Source organism: Sus scrofa, chromosome 11 (assembly GCF_000003025.6).
Source record: "Sus scrofa isolate TJ Tabasco breed Duroc chromosome 11, Sscrofa11.1, whole genome shotgun sequence".
Classification (NCBI taxonomy): domain Eukaryota; kingdom Metazoa; phylum Chordata; class Mammalia; order Artiodactyla; family Suidae; genus Sus; species Sus scrofa.
Window position 1 is genome coordinate 44,803,572 of NC_010453.5, and position 12,683 is coordinate 44,816,254.

General features: G+C 41.3%; 1 long non-coding RNA gene across 2 annotated transcripts; it reads right to left on the bottom strand.

Annotated features, from left to right (window-relative positions):
• On the bottom strand, positions 4,144–12,681 carry LOC102164197. 2 transcript variants are annotated; one of them, XR_306232.2, is made up of 5 exons: positions 12,253–12,681; positions 5,945–6,112; positions 4,881–5,004; positions 4,346–4,605; positions 4,144–4,187 (listed from the first exon to the last, which is right to left on the bottom strand). It is a non-coding gene; the product is annotated as an uncharacterized LOC102164197 (long non-coding RNA). The 2 variants fall into 2 exon arrangements; XR_002336689.1 differs by having other exon boundaries at positions 4,881–6,112.

The window sequence follows — 12,683 nt, forward strand, 5'->3', positions numbered from 1 at the left end:
TATTTTTTTCAGAAAATTTTTAAATTTTTTAAACATCTCTCATAGATTATAGGTACCAGTAAGAGTGTGAGGTTTTGAAGTCTCTCAAATTTTTAAATGTAAACACGAAGAAAATCAACTCAAACATAATGGGTAGTTTTTAATTTCTCTTTTTGCTATTAATTGCGTGCCTAAGCTGAGCAAAGAATAGAATCAGATCTATTTCATTTTAGCATGAGTGTGTCTTCCTTCTATCCAAGGCAGGCCTAAGGCAAATTGGAGAGTAAAAGAAGTTGACGATTTTAGGGCCCTCTAAACCGGCACCCTGCCAGAAGGCTTTCTAGAACCATAAGCCAGAAACTTTCAAATACAAAATTAATTTTTTGTGTGCCCATTCTCTCTGAGCCTGTCTATAACACCAAAAAAAAAAAAAAAAAAACCTGGATGAATACATTTGTGTACCAGGGATAACATTTCCTTTATACGGAGACCTTTGAAGTCTTACAGAGTGACAGATAGAGGGTTTTAAAATTTTTCTAGAAGGCACATGAGAGAGCTGTTTTGTTAAAGGGGGTCAAGGAAAGTCAGTCACAGCCAAAGAGGAAATTTGCATTTTTAATTAAAGAAAGATGGAAATTATACAGAAAAATATTGTGGTCGTAAAGTAAATAAAATGTGGCTCATGGCAAAATGCACTTTTATGTCATTCTCCTTTAGGTAAGACATGATTTCCATGCAGTAATATACTTTTAGGAGGGTAGAAATCACCTTTTCCATCTCCCTTCCTATTTCACATTCTTTTTTTTTTTCCCAAGGTCGTTAGAATGAAAGAATGACAGTAGACTTTCTTATCAACAGCTTGTTCCAACAGATACAATACATGGGTTGGGGATCAAAAAGAGCATGAGAAGCATTTCTGCCAACATTGTAGAAAATATTGAACATCTGCTATATCTGGGATCCTGGGAGTTGTAATTATAATTTTTTGAAATCTGTACACAAGAGTTATAAATATTAGAACTGTAGCCTGTGAAAGCCATGAAATATTTAACTTGTTTGGCAGGCTTAAGCAAAGCTCATAAACTTAATTTAAGCAAGCCAAACACTATAGTTTTACCAATTTTATATCTTTCGTGTCATTAGTTAGATAAATTAAAGCAAACTATAAAACAGCCTAGAGATTGCCAACTAGAAGTCCTGGGGTAGAACTCCCCCACCAAAAAAAGATGCATTTTGAGAATTAACTCATTTTACTGCTGGTTTTCCTTTCACCTTTCCCTGTTATCCACATTTGTCGAAGACTCTTTGGCTTGGGGGTGGGATTGCTGTTATGAAATTGCTTCAGGGTAAGTAAAGGGAAAAGCAGGCATCAGACATCTTAAGCTGTTCACAACAGCCATGATAGGAACCAAAGGCCACTGGTGATTTCTGTAAATGTAGGTTCAATCTGACAAAAACCCATATGCCACCCTGAGTGAAATCCTTTCAAACTCGAAAGCAAAGGCCTGGTAAATAGCTCTATACTGACTTGGGGTTGCTAAGAGGGAGGGGGCAGTGGGGGAGGGAGGGATTTGGAGTTTGGGGTTAGCGGATGCAAAATATTACATATAGAATGGATAAACAGCAGAGTCCTACTGCAGAGCCCAGGGAGCTCTATTCAAGATCTGGTGATGAACCACTAATATCCAGTGATACACCATAATCAAAAAGTCTATGAAAAAGAGTGTACATACATGTGTAACTGAATCACTTTGCTGTACAGCAGAAATTAATACAACATTGTAAATCAACTGTATGTCAATTTAAAAAAGGCCAGAAAGACACACACACACACAAAGAGCTCTGTGCTGCTGCAGAAGACAAGCTGAGAGACCAAGGGAGTGGGGAGAGGCCATCTTGTTAGCTCTGTGGTCCAGTTACATCGCTGATGGGCCTGTTGTTGGGAAGGAATATGTTGGTAGAACACCTTCAGCTACATCTGTCTTACACATGCTTTTGGGTTTAACACATGACAATGGTAAGCGTACCAACTTAATGCCTATTTTTTTCGGTTAAAAGTACTATACCATTATTTCCAGCGTTCCTTCCTCAACAGCCTCTCCAATGTAAGCCCCCTACCCTTATCCCAGGCCCAGAATGTCACATAAGAATATTCACACTATAGGTTCTTTTCTTTTTTTCTTTTTTATGGCGGCACACATGTCATGCAGAAGTTCCCAGGCCAGGGATTGAAATCTGAACCACAGCTATGGCAACACCAGATCCTTTAACCCACTGCACCAGGTTAGGGATCAAACCCCCCACCTCTGCAGCTACCTGAACCACCTCAGTCAGATTCCTAACCTGCCACACCACAGCAGGGACTTTATATGCTGTAGATGCTGAGCGAGGAAGAGAATTGACCATACTAAATATATATATTTCACAGCGTTTTATTTATATGATACCTTTTTTGCAATTGAACCTCAAAGCAACCCTGTGTATAACTATGTGTAAATGACCCCCACATGTTAAAATGTAGAACCCAGCAAAAAAAGTAGACATAGCCACAGAAAACCGATGGGGTGTGCCCACGACTGCACAGCTGATGGTCCTGAGCCTGGCCTGGGTCTCCTGGGGCTTGGGTCCAGCACTCAGGTCACAAGAGAGGCATCCGAGTCCCAGGACATCTACCCAGCAGGAACAAACTGAGAGTCTCCAAGTCCAGGGTCCCACTGGCGATGCTCCCGGGACTCCAGGCTTCCCTCCTCCCGGCCCTTCTCTACGCCCTGGCGCTCATCAGCCTCGGGATCTCTATTAAAACTTCCTCCTTCTCTATCCCGGTCTTGTCTCCCTCTCCTCACCCCAACAAAGGACTGAAACTGGCTGTCAGCGCCGGGGCTTGCCACAGTCACAACAGCCTTTGTCAATGAGTTAAGAATCTACAGGAACCCCCTCTCTGCTGTCTCTCCGCTCCGTACATGAGAGCAATCAAATGCATCAGCTGGAAACCCCTGGCTGCGAATGCATAAAAGAGCAAATGAATAGGAAAGTTCAAACGAGATATTTCACTGAAATATCCTGCTGATCCTGTTTTATTCTGCATTTAAGAAAATAATAGCCATGCCCAAATAGCCTCTTTCTCCCTGAAGTAGAGGCTTGCTATCACACAGACTGTCGACACAGGGGAACCAATTCAATCCAATCGGCCCCTGTCATATGTCTGGGGCCGGTCCAACAGGGCTTAGAATGTGATTTGAAAGAGCCCGCGTGAGTTGTCACAGGCCCACACAGGCAGGAACTGATACCTCGGGTTTCCTTGGATGGGAAGTGCGAGCAGTAAGGTTTTGTGAGCGTCTCCTGCGTGCAGGGCTTTGTATATAGGTTTCTTCATTCACCTTCACAGCAAGCTTATGGGAGAGATGTTAATATTAGGATCCCCCTTGTAAACAGACATGAAGTCATTTCCTTAAGATTGCAAAGCCGGTAAGTGGAAGATATAAATATTGTATGAAAATCTGCAGCAAATGGAAATTTTAGGGAGAATCTACATTCGACTTCCCCTTGAGACCTGTGGATATCTAGGCCTGCCTGGACTTGGACACAGAGCTGGGAGGGAAGGGAATAAGCTAATTAGGCTGCCCTACCCCTTCCCACATGGTTAGGACAGCTGTGGAGATGCTAAAAAAATAACCAAAGTGCTAATTCTAGCGGAGTTGTCATGCAAGGCAATGGGCCTTTATGCCCTCTGCAATGACTCTCCTCTAGTCCCCCTGCCACAAAACAGCCAGGGTCCCTTGACAGCCCAGAGAAAGTGGTCCCATCTCCTAGCAACCCAGTGGTAAGGTACATAACAAAGCAAGGCTGGAGAACCAAGAACTCTTATTTTTTCTTTTTTTTTTCTTTCTTTCTTTCTTTTTTTTTTATTGTTGTTGTTGTCTTTTTGCCATTTCTTGGGCCGCTCCCACGGCATATGGAGGTTCCCAGGCTAGGGGTCGAATCGGAGCTGTAGCTGCCAGCCTACGCCAGAGCCACAGCAACGCGGGATCCAAGCCGCGTCTGAGACCTACACCACAGCTCACGGCAACGCCGGATCCTTAACCCACTGAGCAAGGGCAGGGATCGAACCCGCAACCTCATGGTTCCTAGTCGGATTCGTTAACCACTGCGCCACAACGGGAACTCCTTATTTTTCTTATCTTCTTTTTTGGCCTTCATCATGGGTAAAGCTAAAAAAAAAAAAAAAAAAAAAAAAAAGGGGTGAGAATCAAGGCTCAGAGATTTTCAAGTGTGGAAGTGAAAAGATATAAGTGCCATATGCTATTTTATTTTCTTTTACCAAAAATAAGAAATCTTGGAAATTCCAACCGCTTAGCAAGGTGCTCACCTCAGTTCCCACTTGAAGTTGAAATCTGCAGGTCTGCACCCCTGGTACCCATGGCAGGGCATTACCTCTGGTTACACAAACATGTTCAAGGTTCTGAGGGTTGGGCCCATTGGGTGAGTGCCAGGAGAAAGTAGAGCAGGCGTTTGGGGTAAGACTTGCAGCCTGTGAGCCTCGGGCTCCTGGGGGCTGACACCTCACCACTTTCATCCTCTGGCTGCACACTGGCAGTTTTGCAGACTCAGAACTTTTCCAGGACGATTCTGTGAAAGGGAAAACTGTTACACTTCCAAGACCAAGCAGGGACAGAGACAGCTCCACCAGGATTTCTGATCAAGCCACCACGTCTGGTGGGAACCACATTTTCCACTAAGATTGCTGAGCTTGTTTACATGTGTTTCATTCTGAGCTGCAGTAAGCTGTTCACAAGAGACAGAAATCCTGGTAAATCAATCCTTAAAGCCTGTTGACATTTGTCCACTTGGCAGATCATAAAAGCCCCTTGAAAATCACAGGAGTCAATGTGTAAACCGCTTACCAAATTATATGATGTAAACGCCAAGAGAAGGCGTTCTGCAGGATAAGATCACTGAATCGTGACTGCCTTCCGAACATAACTTTATTTTGGTCTTGGGTTACATGTGTGGTGTTGCCAAGATCAACTGAAAGAGACAAAGACACATGAATTCTGCCCCAAAGCTGACTTTTAAGTTCTCTGTCTTCAAAAAGACTGGAGGTTCTTTATGAGATGAACAAAAGCTTTCTCTAAATATCAGTGAAAATTTAACTAATTTAGGTTTCAGGGAACTAGTGCCAGAAATGATCTCGGAGTTTTGAAAGAGAAAAAAAAAAAAAAAAAAGAACTAGAGAAAACCTCATGGAATGAATGCCCAGATAATATACACGCTGAAATGGCTGATGGCCATCAGACTGTAAAGCGCTGAGAGTTCAAGATCACTGCCACCACTTTCCCAAGAATATCTCCAGAGAGAGTCCTCAGAAGCCTTGAAGAGGAATGTCACAGAAGCATTATGCATGAAGCAGCGTCTTTATAACAGTGCAGGTGACTCTCTACCAGAGCTATGAGGCTTATCCTCAGCTCTTTGATAAATTGGGTCCAAAGTCTAAAACTATCTTTATATATCAAGGTAATCTCTATGGATTCCATTTTCAATCTTTTGCCGCAGTTGCCTAACAATTCATTGCATATATTCAAGTCTTCTGTAGAGACTGGGTATTCATTTCATCATCTCTCTCCACTGCTTAACACATTGTGCTAGATAATCTGCTTGAGTGAGAACTGAAACATAAAGATGAGAGAGAGAGAGAAAGAAAGAGTGGGAGTGGGAAAAAACAGAAATGGATGCTCCCCTGTAAACCCAGGTCAGGAATTCTCTTAATATTCACAAATGTCTCACATTAACAGTAAACTACCGGTAAGGAGTCACTCCCAGGACTCCGAGGTGACCAGAAGCCCTTCCTGCATGGAGACTTTAACGGACAGAAGGGTTGTGACTTCCCGTGAGAGGACGCTGGGCGGGGTTTCTAGCATTATCCAGGGATTCCCTTTCTTTACCAGGGTGATTGCTATAAGTGCCCTACCTGGCTTCCAGGAAAGGTTTGCTAAGGTTTTGTCAGATCTTCTACAACAGGCACATATGACACCACCACAGAGTCTTCCATTGATGGGGGCTTCACAGGGGTCCTGGTTCAACATCCGGCTGAGAGCACACGTATCCTTTCCTAGACTTTCACCCGGGTCTCACCCAGCTGCACAGACACAGACAAGGAATATATTGCTCCCAAGGCAGCTCTGTTTCATCTCTGGACAGCTCTGACTCTCCGAAACCAATTTTTCCCAGGAAAAAAAAAGTATATTATCTACCCACTGGCCTTAGTTCTATTCCCTCCAGATCCTGGAGAACAAATGCAATTCCTCTCCGTGAAATACAAAGCAGGAGTCAGAGCTCCAGAACCAGCCATCATGTATGACTCTGGTAGCCTTTTCCTCCTCACTCTTCAGTTTAGAAGACACAGTGTCTAGGCTACATGCATCTCCCTCTGCCTGTGCCCCTTGGCTTGGGGACTCTGTGACATGTCCTGTACCATATCCCTGGGGCCCTTTCCAGAGGACAACTCTTGACAGGTATCTAACATGTCAACTGTGCTACCTCTACCGATAGAAGAGGTTTTCAATGTCATCCAGATGCTGCCTTCCACTTTCCCTCTCTTCATGCCACCTGCATTTGGTGGGTGACTATGTGCCAGTCCCATGTTATGTGTTAAGTGTGGGGACATTTAATGGTGATCAAGACACAACCCCTCTCCTCAAGGAGCCAATTATCTAAAGCAAAATCTAGATGAGTGAACAGGTAGGTCTGATATATCATGGTTAGGACCACAAAAGCTCAGGGGAAGGGCTCCCACCAAGTCATAGGCAGTCCTAGAGGATCTGATGTCTGAGAGAAGCAAGCCGCGGACAAGTAAAGGGGGTGACAACAGGATCCCTCCCCAGCAAAGGGAATCACTTTTATCAAAGCCTAGGGAGACAGCATGATGTATTCCTGGAACTGCACAGGACACAGGGCAGATGGGAACAGCATGTATCACTATTGTATGACTACATCTGCTCCTACAAGACATTTATATGGTATTGCTGTCTTCACAAAAGACTTTATGCATTCAATTGTGTGCTTGTCTTAAGCTATCCTTGAGTGGTAAGGATTAAAATAAAATTCGCTCACTTATTGAGAGATTTATGCACTGAGATTTCCCCCCTCTCCAAAAAAAAGATAAAGTGTTGTTCTTGGCTTTGCGGAGCTCACCGTCTGGAGGAAGCCATATTTTAACTTGCCTGTTGTCCAAAGCAACATCAACAAACAGTAACACTGGTTATTCAGTTTCATGAAAAGTTTCTAAATTGTTGTGAGTACTTGGGCTGAGTAGATAGTCTTCTGAGACAGAAACCCAAAATAGAAGTCACCTACTCCACAATGTTCTCTCTCCTATGACTCAAAAATAGTAATAGTAATCAAAAATAGTCATTCCTATTCTTGAATGCTAATTGAACATCAGAATGTATTTTGGTCAGCAACTACCTCAGTAACTGTTCTTCTACTGACCCTTGACATTCTCTACGGAGCTAAAAAGTTAAAGAGCTGAATCGAGGTGAAAGGGAGATGGACACGTGCAGGGTGTGGACACAGCAAAGAATGTGCTGGAAGAAGAAACTCCCTGAGAGAAAGTTCCGAAAAGAAAGGAAACCATCACTGGCAGTTAATTGTTTACCAAAAAGGAAAGACCAGGGAACTAAAGCAAGGAGGCAAATTTGATTAAAGAAAAATGTTCTGGATTCTACTTAAAAATCTCCCCTTACTCTGATTCAAGGAATGTTTTCTTGAAATCTTATTTCAGACCAAGGTTTCTCAACTTTGGCACCATTAACATTTTGGATTGAGTAATTCTCTGTTGTGGGGGGCTGTCCTGTGTGTGATGGGACATCAAACAGCACCCCTGACCTCTACCCCCTCATGCCACTAAGACCCCAAACACACAGAAGTTGTGACAAACAAAAAATGTCTCCAAACACTGCCTAATGTCCCATGGGAAGCAAAACTGACCTGTTTCAAGAACTATTGATTCAACTAACAGGGACAGGTTGGCAGGGCATAGTCAAAAGAATATAGTGAGACAATGGAAGGAATCTTTATGGTAAGAATTATTGCAGCCCCACTATTGCAGATTATAAGTGTTCTCTAAAATTCTTGACCTGAATCATCTTTAGGATCTGACACACAGGCACATATACAAACACAAGCAAAGATACACACAAATGAAGTAGATTTTCCCTAACCATCTTTGTATTGTGTTACTACTAAGAAATAAGTCATGTGCTCTGTAATATAAAAATTAAATGGATTTCCAAATCAGCTTCCTGGGGTTTCAGAATAATTTCATGTTACCATATCAGTGTTGGGAAAAAAAATGTATCTCATCAAAACTATTCCAGAAGCACCTCATTTTGATAGGAAAGTACTTTGTGATGATTACCTAATAGGCAGCATTTGTTGAAATGCTTTTAATAGACCTTTTTTATCACATGCAAAAGAATTTCAATGCTAGTTCAGTCTCCTGTTTCATTCTGTCATGAATCAATTTGTAGAGACATTTAGAAGTCAATAATCCACTGCAGCTTTGATGACAGGTGATTAATTTCTACATTTTAGAGACATAATAAGATTTAGCAATAAAAAGGCCTTGAAGTAACCTACCAAACAGCTTTAATCTCAGCCTTGGGACTGTTGCTAAATATGAATGCTTGTGCACAAATATGAATGATTTAAGTTAGTAGGTTTTATTGCAGACTCCTTGTGTTTTCATATTAATCTTGCTTTACAATCAGGCTATCTATACAATCAATTTATGTTGGATATTTTTTCCAACACAATGCTTGGGGGGAGGAAGGGGCTAACAAATTATTTACACACAAAGGGTTTGTTCTACAAAAGAAGTCATTTTACATGCTCATGGCTGAGGGGATGACTGATTTTATTGGTGTGCTACAGAAAGAGAGAAAAGAAGTGGAAGTGGCCTTCAAAAGATTTAGACAGGGGATAGGTTCAGGAAATGGATGGTGACAAGTGCCGAATGATAATACCTAACACTTTCTTCCCCCAAATCTGCTGCTCTGCTGTTCATAATGCCTTTCTTTTCATCTTTTTTCAATTCTTAAAATGCACAGAAGCCTCAGAATAGTTTCTAATCCTTATCAAAAGATTTCTATAAATGCAAGTGCTAATAAAAAGAGTGACGTAATCTCACCTAAAAAGAAGAGTTTGGGTTCAACCACTGAGGGATGGTAAAGACCCAAATGTGGACATTGTTTAGAGGAAAAATAAATAAATAAAAATAAATAAATACATACATACATACATTAACAAAGATGGTTACATTGGGTGTTCTACATATTTTATCATGTCTGACCAATAAATGGTATGTTCTTAGAAAGCAGTAAATATTCCTAAATCAGATGTTCCAAGTTTGGTCAAGTTGTGCCAAGCTTGTTACATCTTGGTAGCTGGAAGTTTCTCTTTGTTCTGACATGTTTTTGATGTAAGTGGAGGATCATTGCTGCAAGTCTTTATGAAGGAATGTTTTCTTTTTTCTTGTGGAGGGAAATGACTAAAGAATAGGTTGCTGCTTGACACAAGTACCAAAAAAGAGAGAGAGAAGATAGCATGCTTCTGGAAAAGATCTAAGAACAGGACGTGAAGACAAAAATAAAAGACTCAAGAGACCACCCCAGAAACCTAAACTCCAACTCATCTCCTATCACTGTGCACTTTCCTTCCCCCAAGCCCTGCAATCAAGACCTTGCTTCCTCATCATTATTCTTCTTGTTTTAAAAATTAGACATCTGTTATCTTTATCTTTAATTCTGTCTTCTTTTTTTATCCAAACTTTGACATGTCTTCCATTCAAGTGCATCTTAAAACAGCTCCTTCTTCTTTAGTCCCTGATTTAGGGCACCAAGCCCTTCTAACTAGGTCATCTCAGCACCCGCAAGTGGGCTTTACTGCCTCTGTCTGCATCCTGCCTGCCCTCCTCTCGGTCCCCAACACTACTGCCAGACTGACCTTCCCACAGGACTCTTTGCTCACCTGTTTGCCTTTTTTGTTCATTCACACACTGGAGGAGCAAGTCTGAGCAATTAACTCAGGCTGGGTGGTATGGTAGAGACTGTGAGCTTACAGATGAAGAAGACATGGTATCTTCGTTTAAGTAGCTCAAAACCTATCCAGAGTGACAGACACCTAAGGGACTAGTGGAGTGGTCAGTGCTGTATGTATGTATGTCTTCACAACATGCAGTAGGTATTTGGCCAAAAATTGTTATTAACACCTCCCGAGGAGAAGACATGGAAGCTGAATGAACCCTGTCAAGTCTTACCCAAAAGAGACAAGGTGTCCAGACAGAACAAAAAATAAACATACGGAGTCATCCTTTCCTTAGGATAGCCAGATAGACAAACAAACAGGATCTCCTCCTGACTTCCGGATTCTCCCATTCTTTTCCTCTCTCCTCCCATCTTCTGAAAATTTCTTGAAAGATTAGTCCATGTTTCTGCCTTCCCACTTACATCTCAGCCTACCCCTTCATTGACATTTTTTCCCCCACTTAGAAAACAAGTACCTCCTAGATGCCAAATCACATTGTCCCCTTCCATCCTCATTTTCTTGGACCTCTGTTGTCCCTTAGAACCTCTGTGCTTTCCCTCATTTTAACAGACTATTTCCTTGGCTTGGACACACATTCAGATGTTCTTGTACACCTTCTCCTGTTTCTCGGGATCCTTTGTGGGTTCTGCTTCTTTTTCTACCTTTAAAGGTTGAGTTCCAGAAAGATTTGTTTTCACGGTATGCATCTTCCTTTAGGGTGCATCACCATTCTCAAGGTTCTCACCAGCACCTTTCACCATCCCCCGTCAGTTTCCAGCCCAGACCTCCCTTCTGCAGTCAGAACCATATATCCAACTATCTGTAGAACAGTTCATAATATCATATCTAGCTACCTATAGAACTTCCGTCGTGGGACCACAACATTTTTTTTTAAGGGGAAGTAGAGCAGACACACAAAAAAAATGAAAAGCAAGCTTCCTTTACATTAATCAGATCCATTAGTCACAGAGGTGGTATATAAAACAAGGAACACATATCTAGGAGTTATACAAAATGTTCCAACTAAAATGAAGAGACATGGTATATTAGTACATGAATCTAATAGGTGATTGTGTGTGATACAAGCATAAATAATTTTAGTGATAGAGTGTATGATCAAAAATGTTTGGAGACCACTGAAGTAAAACACAGTTACTATAAAGACAAGACTGTGAGTTAAGGTTTGTGGGGGACAGTTTTTTTACTCTGAAAATGACAAAATCTTTTCTATCACTAGCGTTTTTTCCCTTTGTTCAAAAATCCAAAAATCCAAATATAAAAATCTAAATACAACTGTTTGCATCTTATCCTTATAAAACTTTATTTCTCACTTTGGGATACCCTTTGAGTTCCAGGAACTAAGTTCTAGAGATACCACCAAAACAAACAATCCCAGAGTTCCCATTGTTGCTCAGTGGATTAAGACTAACATAGTGTCCATGAGGATGCAGGTTCAATCCCTGGCCTTGCTTGGTGAGCTAAGTTTCCGCCATTGCTGCAAGATGCATCATAGTCTGCAGATGTGGCTCAGATCTGGCATTACCGTGGCTGTGGCATAGTACTACAGCTGCAGCTCTGATTCAGCCCTTAGCCTGGGAACTTCTATACACTATGGGTACAGCTGTAAAAAGAAAAAAAAAGAACAATCCCATGAATATTTGTACCAACTCATAATGTTTGGGATAACTGTCCACTTTCTCTCGCTGGTCTTTTAACACTTCTCATTGGCCAAATAGAGAGCTTTAAACTATACACACTCACATGCATATGGATGCACATATCTGCTGACCTCTCTTTTATTTAAATAGCAAAATCTAGCACTTATTAGTGTTTCCTGTGACAGGTTCTAAGTGTTTTAGATGCACTAACTTATTTAAATTTCAGAAAGACCTGATGAGATTGATGCTATTATCATACCAATTATATGTGACACAGAAAAGAAAGAAACAGAAGACAAGTCATTTGCTCAAGGTTTGTCTGGATTCAAGTCTGTCCACAAGATGCTTTGGCTCTTACACAATTAACAGGCAACAAGAAGAGAGAAGCTATAAGAATGAGAAGCTACAGGTACTGTATCCATTTCTCCCTGGGGGATCCATCCTAACAGTCACTCCCCACTGCCTTCTATCCTTGCCCAAACTCCAGGAAAGAAGATTTCTTCAGTATCTTCCCACATTCAATACTTCTTCTTACCTCCAGTCCATTGTTTGTTGCATATGCTTGTTGTCCATTAAATGCCTTTAATTTTCTCTTCCTTGTCCAGATCCTCTCCTTCCCTCAAGCCCAGTTTATATCCCTGATTCTGAAACTTCTCTAGGCTCCTTTTTGCTGTTTAATAGTTACTTGTTCTTGAGTGCTTATTTTCCTGTGTTCAGTTTTGCCCCATTAGAGTTCAATCACCTTGAAAAGAGAGAACCATCTTGTATGTTCCTTCTTCATACACGGCTGGCATATAATGCTATCAGTAAGTACTTGTTAGAACCATTAACTGGATGAAGAGCAATCAGGAGTAATAAAATAAATAAATAGAGGCAGTACGAAATAAACAAAAATCATGTACTATTAAATGTTGAAGCATTTTTAAATTTTTTATAATTAAGATATAACTAAAATATAATATTGTG